Below are 11,053 nucleotides of genomic sequence, written 5' to 3'. Positions count from 1 at the left end.
AGGATCCATGACATAGATTTAAACAAACCCAGGGGCAAATCTAAACACTGAGTACACAGTGTCCAGTCTATTCATTTCTCTACAAAGTGACAGAAATTCAGCCTTTAATCAGAAGCTGATTCTACCTAAATTCCTAATAAAACTAATAAAATGAAGTCACCTGGCCGGGCGCAGTGGCTCACGCCTATAATCCCAGCACTTTGGGAGGCCGAGGCGGGCGGATCACGAGGTCAGGTGATCGAGACCATCCTGGCGAACATGGTGAAACCCCGTCTTTACTGAAAATACAAAAAAATTAGCCGGGTGTGGCGGCGGGTGCCTGTAGTTCCAGCTTCTAGGGAGGCTGAGGCAGGAGAATGGCGTGAACCCGGTAGGCGGTGGAGCTTGCAGTGAGCGGAGATCGCGCCACTGCACTCCAGCTTGTGTGACAGAGCAAGACTTGGTCTCAAAAAAAAAAAAAGTAGTCACCTTCAATAAAATAAATGCCCAGATACTATTTTAAGGGATACAGCAAATCCTAGTCATACCTCTACCAAGGCTAACTATGCTGTACTTTAATCTGTTTGTTCTCAGAACCAAAATCAGTGTTTCTCCTAGATTCTCCTCTGCTAAAGAGTCCGTCAACTCAAAAGAAATGCCTAGCTCTTGATGTAGACTCATCATTAGTCAATCCTGGTCTTGGATATTCATGCTTCTAATAAGCATGATTGATAACAATCTTGCTAATAAGCAATAGTAATATCAATCTTGAATATTCATGCTTCTAATAAGATTGGAAGAATACCACTTGGATACTTGCATATAACTACTAGTACCTACATACTCCACTCCTTACAAGCTAACAATGCCTCTATTATTATTATATTATTATTATTACTATTTTGAGACAGACACTTGTTATACTGCCCAGGGTGCAGTGCAGTGGTGCAATCATAGCTCACTGCAGCCTTGAACTCTTGGACTCACGTGATCCTCCTGCCTCAGTCTCTTGAGTAGCATGGATGACAGGCATGCACCACCACACCTGGCTAACTTTTCATAGAGATGGAGTCTTGCCATGTTGCCCAGGCTACTCTTGAACTCCTGGGTTCAAGTGTTCCTTCTGCCTTGGCCTCCCAAAGTGCTGGGATTACAGGCATGAGCCACCATGCTCAGCCTAACAGTGCCTTTAAAAACCTCCTGAGTTACATTGAAAACCTTATTATCACGTGTCAACTTATTTTGAAGCAAGTTTGCTTACAATTTAGAAAAGTCCTTGTAACACTTCTTGGTGAGGCACCCCCCACGATATGGGGAGTAATAGCCACCTCCTCTCCCCCACTGGCTATTACGATCCACATCGCAGGGGGGTGAGGCACACCCCACGATGTGGGGAGTAAGAGCAACCCCCTCACCCCCCTGGCTATTACGATCCATGGTGGACTCAGCCTGTTTACAATATTGTGAGTAATATCATCTCTCCCTCTGGAAATTATGAACTCTTTCACAGATGGCAGTACACCCTCAGTGTATACACCCGTCTGTATTGGGAGTAATTTCATCCTCTTCCTCCCTGAATATTAAGAACAGTATCCCAGGAGTGTTTCTACTCCATGCAATATTGGGTGTCATATCCTCCTCTCCCACGTGGAAATTAGAAACAATGTCACTGGGGGCGTGTACACCTTCTGTGACATTTAAAGTAATATCATCCCCTTCCCTCCAGGATCATGGGAACAATATCCCTGGGGGGTGTACACATTCTGTCTCACGTGTAATAATATCATCCCCTCCGCCTTGGAACGTTATGAAGAACCATCTCACACGGGGGTGTACAACGCTTGCTGCGATACTGGGATGTGATTATCCTCTTTCCCCACTGCATATTTGGAAAAATATCAGAGTGAGTGTACCCCTCCTGCGATATGAGGATTAATATCCTCTTTTTCCTTTCTGGATATAAGAAAGAATATCATATGGGGATTTTCACTTTCTTCAATATCTGGAGTCGTGTCATCCTCTCCTGTTTTGAATGGCAAGAACAATATCTCAGGGGGGATGTAAACCCCCTGCCATATTGAGAGTAATATTACGCTCTCCCCTACTTGATGTTAGGAACAAAACTCCAGCGTGGGTGTACAGCTCCTACTCTATGGAAAGTCATAACGTCCTCTCCCTTCCTGGATTTTAGGAACAATATCACAGGCTGGGTGTACACAGCCTGCGATTTTGAAAGTAATATCATCCTCTCCCCCTCCGGATATTAGGAACAATATCACAGAAGGGTTGTTCACTCTCTGTGATATTGGGAGTAATATCATTTTCGCCTTCCCTGAATATTAGGAGCAGTATCCCTGGGTGGATGTACACCCACTCTTCTATTGGGAATAATGTCATACTCTATCCCCTGGATATTAGGAGCAGTATCACAAAGTGGGTGTACATCCCCTGGGGGGGGGGGGACACTCCCTGCACTATTGGGAGTAATATCATTCTCTCTTATTCTGGATAGTAGGAAAAATATCACAGGCAGGATGGACAACCCATGTGATATTGAGAGTAATATCATCCTCTCCCAAAGTGGATGTTAAGAACCATATCGCAGGGGGCATGTTCACTTCTTCGACATTGGTAGCGATATCATCCTCTCCTCCCTGGGTATAAGAAAGAATGTGACAGGTGGAATGGACACTCCCTGCGACTTGGGGAGTAATATCCCTTCCTGGATATTAGGATCCACAGTGGACACACAGCGTGTTTACGATTTTGTGAGTAATATCATCTCCCCCTCTAGACATTACGAACAGTATCAAAGACAGGTGTACACCCTCTGCAATATAGGGAGGAATATCATCCTCTCCCCGCCTGGATATTAGGAACAATACCAAGGGAGTGTTTATAACCCCTGCGATATTCTGAGTAATATCATCTTCTCCCAGGTGGAAATTAGGAACAGTATCACCGGGGGCGTGTACACCCCCTGCGATATTGAAAGTAATATCATCCTCTTCCCTCTTGGATCATAGGAACAACATCACTGAGGGATGTACACTTTCTGCGATATTCGGAGTAACGTCTTCTGTGCCTTGGAATATTAAGGACAATATCATGGGGGGGCGTGTACATCTTCTGCAATATTGGGAATAATATTATCCTCTTTCCCCCTGCCTATTAGGAAAGATATCACAGAGTGGGTGTTCACCTCCTGCGATATGGGGATTAATACCATCTTCTCCCCTTCCGGATATCAGGAAGAGTATCACACGGGGTTGTACAGTGTCTGCGATACTGGGAGTAATATCAACCTCTCGGCCTTGGAATATTAAGTAGAATATTACAGGGTGGATGTCCACCCCTGCCCTATTGGGAGTAATATCAGCCTCTCCCCTCCATGGATATTAGGAACCATATCCCAGGCTGGGTGTACGCCTCCTGCTCTATGGGGAGTCATATCATCCTCTCCCTTCCACGGTACTCATAACAATATCACAGGGCGGGTGAACACAGCCTGCAATACTGGAATTATTATCATCCTCTCCCCCTCCGGATACTAGGAACAATATCACAGAAGAGCTGTACCCTCCCTGTGATATTGGAAGTAATATCATACGCTTCTTCCGTGAATATCAGGGGCAATATCACCGGGTGGCTGTCCATTCGTTGCTATGTTGGGAGTCATGACATACTCTACCCCCCTGGATATTAGGATCAGTGTCACAGGGTTAGTGTACACCTACTGTGATATTAACACTAAAATCATGCTCTCCGTCCCTGGACATTAGGAACGACATCACAGGTAGGTGTACACCCCCTGCAGTATTAGGAGTCATAATGTGATTAATTATTAAACATCAATGATCGATTTTAATAATTATCAATGACTCTATTAATTAATAGGATACCATTATTAATTATGGATAATTATTTTACTTATATGATTATGCACACTTAAAATTAATTATTAATATTAATGTCATTTAACAATACAAGTTCTTAATATTAATTATTTTATTACCAATGTCAATATTGATTTAAGTAACATTAATTGCTGATATCATTATTTTATTATTAATAGTGATATTAGTATTAATTAGTAATACTAATCGTTAACATTTTTAACCAGTATTAAGTTTTACTATCTTTATTGTGATTATTAATATCGATGACTACTATTAATTTTTATTATATTTATTAATATTAATAATTAATAGACTTGTTCCTGATATCTGGTGGGGAGAGGATGATATTACTTCCAATATCGAAGAAAGTGTACACCCCTCTATGATGTTATTCCTAATAGCCACGGGGTAGAGGATGACATTATTGAAACTATCGCAGTGGGTGTACATCCCTTCAGTCATCTTGTTCCTTCTATCCTGGGTGGGAGAGGATGATATGACTCCTAATACCTCAGGGGTCGTAGACCTCTCCCGTGATATTGTCCCTAACATTCAAAGGTGGAGAGGATGATATTTCTTCCGATTTCACAGGGCGTGTACACCACCCCTGTGATATGGTTGCTAACATCCAGGGGGTGAGAGGATGATATCAGTCTCGATATTGCAGGAGGTGTACACTCCCTAGTGATATTGTTCCTAATATCCAGGGACAGAGAGGACAATATCACTCCCAATAGAGCAGGGGGTGTACAACCCTTCTGTGACATTGTTCTTAATATCCAGCAGGGGAGAGGAAGATATTACCCCCAATATCACAGGGGGTGTACACCCCCTTGTGATGTTGTTCCCTAGATCCTAGGAGGGAGACGATGATACTAGTGGCAATATCACAGGGGGTGTACACACCCACTGTGATATTGTTCCGAATATCCAGAGGGAGAGAAAATGATATGACTCCCAATATCACAGGGGGTGTACATCCTCCTGTGATATTGTTTCTTATATTCAGGGGTAGAGGATGATATGACTCCCAATATCTCAGGGGTTGTACACACCTCTTGCAATATTGTTCCTAACATCCGGAAGGGGAGAGCATAATGATACTCTCAATATCGCAGAAGTGTACACCTCCTTTGTAATATTGTTCTTAATATCCATGATGGGAGAGGATGATATGACTCCCAGTATCACAAGAAGTGTACAGCCACCTGTGATATAGTTCCTAACATCTAGGTGGGGAGAAGATGATATTACTGCCCATATTGCACGAGTTGTAAAACCTCTTCGATATTTTGCCTACAATCCTGATGGGAGAGGATGATATTGCTCCCAATATCGAAGAAGGCGTACACTCCCCTGTGACACTATGCCCAGTATCCACGTTGGGAGATGATGACATTATGCCCAATATCACAGGGGATGTGCACCCACCCTGGGATATTGTTCCTTATATCGAGAGGGGGAGAAGACGTTATTGCTCCCAATAACGCAGGGGTTGTGGTTGTACACCCCTCCTGTGATACTGTTCTTAATATCCTAGGGAAGAGAGGATGATACTACACCCAATATCGCAGGGGGTGTACATCCACCCAGTGATATTGTTCTTAACGTACTCCACCTCCTACCACCAGTGATATCATTCCTAATACCCAGGGGAAGAGAGGATAACATTATGCCCAATATTGCAGGGAAGTGTACACACCCTCTGTGATGTTGTTCCTAGTATCCAAAGGTAGAGATGATGATATTACTGGCCATATCATAGGGGGTGTACACCCTTCTGTGATATTGTTTTTGACATTCAGTGGGGGAGAGGATAACATGAATCCCAATATCGCTGAAGGTGTACAGATCCCTGTAATGTAGTTCCTAATGTACAGGGAAAAGAGAATAATATTCCTCTCAATATCACAGGGATTGTAACCACCCTGCCCCCCGTATATTGTTCCTAATATGCAGCGGGGTGGAGGCTGATGGCACTCCAAATATCCCAGAAGGTGCACACACACCTGTGATATAGTTCCTAATATCCAGCGGGAGAAAGGCTGATTTTACTTTTGATATCACAGTGGGTGTACACCTCCCCCAACCCCGTTGTATCTTTCCCAATATCCAGGCGGGAAGAAGATGACATGGCTGACAATATCGAAGGCTGAGAACACCTCTTCAGTGATATGGTTCCTCTTACCCAGGGGGAGAATGGATGATATTACTCCCAATAAAGTAGGAACCGTACAGCCACCTTGGGATTTTGTCCTTAATAACCACAGGGGAGAGGTGATATTACTACCAACATTGCAAGGGGTGTAAACCCCTCCTGTGATATTGCTTCTTATATCCAGGAAAGGAAAACATGGTATTAGTACCAATATTGAAGGGATGGACAGCCCCCATGGGATATTGTTCTAAAGATACAGGTTGAAAGAGGATGAGATGCCATCCAATATAACAAGGGGTGTACACCCTGCCTGTGATATGAATCGTAAAACCTAGAAGAAGAGAGAATGACATTGCTTCCAAAAATACACGGGTTGTACACCCACCCTGTGACATTGTTCATGCCATCTGAAGGAAGAGATGATGATACTACTCCCACTACCAGAGAAGGTATACATCCCCCTGTGATATTGTTCCTCATAACTTGTGAGGGAGAGCATGCTATTACTTCCACTTTGACAGTGGCTTGACACCCAGTCTGTGATATTGCTCCTAATTTCCAGTAGCTAAAGTATGATGTACCTGCCAAGAGAGTAGTGGGTGTACAGCCGCCCTGTGATATGTCTCCGAATATTCAGGGAAACACAGGAAGACATTACACCAAATCTCACGAAAAGCGTACACCCATTGTGTGATATGGTTGCTAATATCCGGAGGTGCAGAGGATGGTATTCGCTCTCTGATCGCAGGCTGTGTACACGCAACCTGTGAAATTGTTCCTAATATCCTGAATAAAAGAGACTGCTAATAATGGACACACATTGCAGGGGGGAGTAATTGGCTATTACGATCCACATCGCAGGGGGTGAGGCACTTCCCATGATATGAGGAGTAATAGCAACCCCCCTCCCCCCTGGCTATTAGGATCCACATCGCAGGGCAGTTCAGGACACCAGCCCTGCCCCAACCTTGACTGAGACAGTGGGTGTCATGGGACCACCTCAGGAAGGGTGGCTGCTCAGCTTGAAGGTATCCCTGCTGCCAAAGACCAACTGTTCCTGCTAGTTTGAATCTGGCCACAGGGTCTCTGTTGATGAGACAGGTGACCATGAGGCAGACACCCTGAAATCTAGCACAACAGAGCTCAATGCCCCCATGAGAGACCCTATAGCATGCAGACTTTGCAGACATACTAGCGAAGGCCACAGCAGGCCCTGAGTGAGGAATAAGCTGACCAAGATCCTGGGGTCCTGCCACACAGCCGTTAAACCCGGGACTGGAAACTGTTTCCCTAAAGGGCCAAGAATCAGTATTTTCAGCTTTGCCAACTGATCTTTGCCTCAAGAATGCAACTCTTCCATGGCTGCATGACAGCAGCCTTCTGCAGGTGGCCTGTGAAGAGATGGGCATGACTGCAGCCCCATCAAACTTTACTTATGGACATAGAAGCTTCTCAGTGTCATGAAGTGTTATTTTTTTATTTGTTCAGCCATTTGGAAACGTAAAATCCATTCTTGATTCACAGGCGACAAGAGCAGGCAGATATGGGCTGCCCCTGGCTGACCTCTGGAATGAGCTTAGAGAAGGAAATGATAGGCTGGGCCAGCGCAGCCTCGTCACAGTGGGTTCACTGCAGGAGGGTCCTTTGTAGCAACCACTTCTCATCCTTCATCTTGGCTTCAAGTGCAGTTCAGGTGGAGAAAGAGAGAACAGAACCGGCCTCAGCAACAAGAAGGAAGGAGATGCAGGGTCAAGCAGCCATGTGGATCCATCACACTCAACAGTCACACCAAGCAGAGCACAGGCAGGACCAGCCCGGGGGAGGGGAGCGAAGTGGAGGCTCTCTGGGGTGGGGGTCCTCTGGGTGGGCAAGATTCTCTACCTAAAATTCAAATAAAAGATCTACACAGTAGTAGTTACAGAAAACACACACTAAGAAAAAGGCCAAAATAAAAATAGGACACCAAGTTTGGCCAACAGGGTCTCACAAGCCAGTAGGTAAGAAAGCCCAGGAGGGCCCACCAGAGGAGCTGGGGGTGGGTTCCTGTCTGCAGGGGGCCTGGGACGCTCCATTACCACAGACAAGGACCCAAGCTTTGGGGAGAAAGCTGTCAGAGTCACCAGGGAGCTGTTCAGAGCTGGAGCCACAGAGCAGGGGAGGAGCCCTGGCCACATCCCCGTGCAGGCTGAGAAGCTGGCGTGGGGGCACACCCCCAGGGGCTGATGCAAACAGTGGACTGCGGGCCCTCCTCCTGCCCAGAGGATGCTCAGCTCCCAAGGGACCACCAAAGTCTGGAACCCAGGGACACACCACCTGACCCTCATGCCCAGGCCTCCTGGACCAGGCAATGTCCAGTACAGGCAGGCAGTCTGAGCTTGGGGCCAGGACAGGGGTGGATGGTCCTGCTAGGCAGGCCTCCTTCTCCCTACCAGCTGGGCTGGTTGCACTGTAGTTTTGTTCTGGCAACATATTGCTGCCCACTTTGGCCACACCAGTCCCCGGCTCCCTGGCTAGGCCCAGTGCTGTCCAACCCACATATACAGGCCCCACACACCCAGTGCCCACCAGGCTCCCATCAGCCAGGAGGACCCATGTTCACCCCCTGAAGTATCCATGGGAACCTGCATCCCACAGGGACCCACAGCTCAGGGCCAACCTCCTGGGGCCTCTTGGTTGTGGTGGTAGAGGTGTGGGGGAGTTGACCTCCAGCCTTCCCATCCTGGCCACTGTGCTTTGTGGGGATCATTCAGTCCTGGGAGCTTCCTAGGGACCCCAGAAGGAAGAGAATGGGGTGATCATGGCAGCCTGAAATTACAGGTCTACTTTCTTTCCTCGGCTGGCGCTCAGATGGACAGGTGCGCTGGTGCTCAGATGGGCAGGTGCTGGAGCAGCCCTGCTGGAAGCGATGCAGCCTTCAGGAAGCTGGAGGCGGGGGCGGAGAGGGACCTGTGCTTTCCAGGCTGCCTTTTATCCTGCCTCTGGACCCCTGACGGGAAACGGACTCTATCCTAATCAACTTAATCCAATTACATGACCTGTAAAGGTCTGTTTGCCCAGCCCACTCTAAGACGATATTCACTATGGACAGACATTCTAAAACCTACGTGTACAGCTGCAAGCTTTGAAGAATAGATGTTTCCCGTCAGGTATGTAGCACTGGTGCATGTACCCCTGTCTTGTTTTACATCTTTTTTTTTTTTTTTTCCAAATAAGGTGCTAAAATAGACACAGTGTAATTGGACCATATTTAGTCTATTTCAAGGTAGGCCACAGTGCCATCAAGGAGGTTCACCTTGACATGCAATCTCAGCCGTTATCCGTCTTCAGAGCTTCTCCTTCTTCCCCACGGTAAGTGTGTCAGCAGAAAACCCTGACCACACTTTCACGGGTTTTCTCCTCCAGGAGGCCCTTGGAAACCACCGTGAATTGGACTGCACTGGGAAACCCAGATGAAGAGAGTCAACACCGCTTTGTCCTTCGGTGCCTGGCTCCTTTTTCAGCTCGTCCTGCGGCTCCAGGCATTATGCCTGAAGAGTCTCCAGGACACCGGTGGGGCTCTATTTCCTTGGGTCCCCTTGCCATTTCTCTGGATTTGCGAAGATCCAGCGGACTTTCTGTGCAACTCTCTTGTCGGGGAACTTTGGTGCCACGTTCCCTCATTCTGCCCTTCCTCATCTGCACCTGCACAAGTTAGGGTCCATGTTCCTTGCACGGGAAGAGATAGGCAGGAGTCGGAATGCTGAACCAGCACATTGGGGGCATTTTCTCACGTGGTCCAAGTGACCCCACGGTCTTCTAGAGCTTTGGAACCAGTCGCGTCCCACTTGACACTACACCCGACTCTCAGTCGCTGAATCTTGTTGGCCCTCCGGCGATCTCCCGTTGGATGAGTTGCACCTGCTGAAACTCGATTCCCCTTGGATTTGCGCCTCATTAATTATTCATGATCCCGGTGGGAACGCCTGCTTACATCACTCTGCGACTGTTCTCTGAGCTTTCTGGTCACATGGTTTCCTGCCACGCTCTTTGGTTCATTTTGGTTATGCTCTTTTTGCTGTCAGAGGAGCAGAGAGTTGATCTTGTTGACCCTGGATACTGATACTTTCTAGGTGATCTGGATAATCAAGGTAATGACCCTCAACGGCGGCCGAAAGGGAGCAGCCATTTGGCGTTGCTCAGAAATTCCTACTCAGTTCTGAGTTCCGAGGCCTCCTAGATGTGGAATCCTGGTCAGAGTTGTTCCCAGGTCAGAGAACGGAGATAGCCTGTGCATGATGGGATATCTTTGCCTGGAGTTTTCAGTGAGTCTCGACCTCAGCTACTCTTAGGATCAGGGGAAGAAGCATGGAAAGGCCTGGTGCTCAGGCATCCGGAAAGAAGACGGGATGAATATTCCACCTCTGAAGTGCATCCCAAATCTGGGAGTTTACTTCAGCTTTACTGGGTTCTACTTGGTGAATGAAACTGTGCCTCATTCATATGCACATCTGGAAACCACTTCATGGGGACCGTCACAGTTTGAACCCCATGCGTGGCATTGTGGTGAGCCAAATGGGGACCCGTGGTGCAAGCAAAGCTCCCCAAGTGTTAGCGTGCATGAGATTCACTTGGCGGAATATGACTAGGTTCGTGTTGGTAGAGTAGGGCTGAGGTTCTCTTGTGCCTGTGGAAGTTTAAGAAGTCGAAGGTCCTGCCAAGTCCTGCGGTCCCCTCAATCAACTCTGTTTTGGAGACATAATGACTTGGATTGGTAACAAGTCAAGAAATTTTTAAGCCCTTGGAAAATCAGTTCCACACAAACACGGAATGAAAGTCAAAAGAGAGTACGTCATCTTTTTGAGAATTTTATTCACTTCAAAACCAATTAAACACACCTATTGCCAATGGCATTCCAGAGCCCAATTTTCAAGTCTGTGGAAACACCCCAAGAACGCTTTGCCCAGAATGCTTCACAGCGTCCAAAAAAAAAAAACACTGCTGTCAGGACGGGGCACAGCTGAAGGCCTGCATCTCTTAG

This window comes from Trachypithecus francoisi, unplaced genomic scaffold, assembly GCF_009764315.1.
Source record: "Trachypithecus francoisi isolate TF-2019V2 unplaced genomic scaffold, Tfra_2.0 Contig01440, whole genome shotgun sequence".
NCBI classification, from domain to species: Eukaryota; Metazoa; Chordata; class Mammalia; order Primates; family Cercopithecidae; genus Trachypithecus; species Trachypithecus francoisi.
This window is presented reverse-complemented; position numbering follows the sequence as displayed.